At 61.4% G+C, this 2,500-nt stretch overlaps 1 protein-coding gene across 1 annotated transcript in view; it reads left to right on the top strand.

Moving 5' to 3' along the window:
• tfpia (tissue factor pathway inhibitor a) overlaps positions 1-2,500 on the top strand; it is a 174,293-nt gene that overhangs the window by 74,856 nt on the left and 96,937 nt on the right. The gene's annotated exons all lie outside the window — the stretch shown is intronic.

The raw sequence follows: 2,500 nt of genomic DNA on the forward strand, positions 1-2,500 counted from the left end.
CAGAGTCTGGTTAAAACGCTCGACCCCCCCATTTGCCTCCGGGTGGTAGAACGCCGTGCGTATGTGGTTGATCCCCCTTTCCTCCACGAAGACGGCAAACTCCGCTGAGACAAACTGCGGGCCATTATCCGTTGTGATGGCGTTTGGATTGCCCCACCGAGCAAACAGAGAGGAGAGGAAGTCAGTGACCACCCGAGCTGTTACGGACCCCGTGGCGACCACCTCTGGCCACTTTGAGTGGAGGTCGTAGGCCACTAGGAGGAAACGTTGGTGGTGTGGGACGCCATGAAGTTCGCCACATATGTCCAGCTGGATGTGCTCCCAAGGCGTGGGTGGCCACTGTAAGGGCTGTAGGGGTGGTGAGGGTGGCGGGCCCGTCTTCCCACTGACCAGGCAGGCCGTGCACTCCTTCACCATCATCTCGATATCACGGTCTATGCCCGGCCACCACACCAAATCCCTGCAGCGCTGCTTCACCTTTACAATGCCCAGGTGGCCCTCGTGCGCCATGGCGAGGACGCGCGCCCTGAGGTCGCTGGGGATGAACGTGCGGAGCCCCCGGGCCACACAGACACCGTTCCAGCAGGTCAGTTCATTCCTGACCCGATGAAAAGGCGCCAGCTCCTCCGGCACTTTCGTGGGCCAACCCTCCCGGATGTAAGTGCGGAGATGGGAGAGCGTGGGGTCCTCTGTCGACGCGCGCTGAAGGTCCTCCAGGGAAACCGTGGCCTGGAGTGGGGCGTGAAGCATGAGCACGAGCTCTGACTCCATCTCGTCTGGGCCCTTGTTGGGCAACGGGCCGGGGTTGGGGCCGCCGAGTGCTGGGACGGGGGTGGCTCGGGAGAGCAGGTCAGCCACTACATTTTCCCTGCCGGGGGTAAACAGTGTGGTGAAATCATACGGTTGAAGCCTCTCCGACCAGCGGTAGATCCTCAGCGGCTTGTGGCCCGAACCTGAAGTAGCGAGCAGGGCCGTGAGAGCCTGGTGGTCAGTTCGCAATGTAAAGTGTCGCCCGTACACATACATATGCCACCGCTCGCACGCCCAGACGCAGGCTAGCGCCTCCCGCTCCCCCACCGAGTACTTTTGTTCAGCTGTGTTGAGGGACCGAGAGGCGAATGCCACCGGGCGTTCCGTGCCCCCCTGGATCTGGGACAGCACCGCCCCGATCGCCGTGTTGGATGCATCACACGTCACGAGTGTGGGGCTCGCCAGGTCAAAGAATGCCAGCACCGGCGGCGAGGTCAGCTGCTTCTTCAGTTGGTGAATAGCAGCAGAGCAGGCCGGGGTCCACTCCCAGACCGCGTCCTGTTTCAATAGTTCACGCAGTGGGGAGGTGGTCATGGAGTATCGGGGAAGGAAACGCAGGTAGTAGGCCGTCATCCCAAGAAACGAAGCCAGCTGAGCTGGGCAGGACGGCTCCGGCAGGCGCAGCACAGCCTCTACGTTAGAGTGTAGCGGGCTGAGTCCGTCGGCGGTCAGGCGGAACCCCACGAACTCGATGACCGGAGTGGCGAAGGTGCACTTTTCCCCATTTAGCGTGAGGTTGTGGCTGGCGAGGACGTCCAACACCCTCGCCAGGCGCTCGTCATGGACGTCCGGTGTCGCACCATGGACCACTATGTCGTCCAGGAAGATGACCACGCCCGGGATGCCGGCGAAGATGGTGGTCATGATCTTCTGGAAACAGCTGGGGGCTGAGCTGAGACCGAAGGGCATGCGGGTGTAGCGGAACACCCCGCCATGCGTCACGAAAGCTGTCAGGTTGCGGCTGTCGGGGTGCAGCGGAACCTGTAGGTAGCCTTGGCGAAGGTCGAGTTTCGAGAACACAGAGGAGCCGTAGAAATGTGCAGCCAGCTCCTCCACCGTGGGCAGCGGGTACCTGTCCGGGATCACTGCCTTGTTGACTGACCTGAGATCGATGCACGGACGCAGGCCCCCTGACTTTTTCTTTACCACCACCAGGTTCGAAATCCAGGGGGAGGCATCGACACGCTCGATGATGCCTGCATCCGAGAGTTTCTGGAGCTCGGCGGTGACGTCGTCGCGTAGGGCGAGGGGCAGGCGGCGTATGGGCTGTATCACCGGATGCACCTCGGGCTTGAGGAGGGGCTGGTGGTTGAAGGCGGTGAGGCAGCCCAAACCGCTGAATAGAGCAGGCCAGCGTTGTTCCCACGGCGAGCCGACAGACAAGATGGCGGATCCAACATTGTCCATGAGGGTGAAACCCAGCTCGCAAAACAAATCAAAACCCATGAGGTTAGAACCCTGGTGAGACACCTGAAAGGTGAATGAGGGGAGGGCCTTAGTCCCGTAACGCACAGTGAAGGCGATTGTGCCCCCACCATGTCTATTTTGGAGTGCCCATAGCCATAAAGGGCCTCGGCGTTGGCAGTGAGCGTTCGGAGTGGAAAGAGCCGCCGTACCGTGGCAGCGTTCATGAGCGACCTGGAGGCCCCCGTATCCACCAGCAGTGGGAGGCGAACCCCATCCAGCTCAA

Source organism: Nansenia antarctica (assembly GCF_963989245.1).
Source record: "Nansenia antarctica genome assembly, chromosome: 3".
Classification (NCBI taxonomy): domain Eukaryota; kingdom Metazoa; phylum Chordata; class Actinopteri; order Argentiniformes; family Microstomatidae; genus Nansenia; species Nansenia antarctica.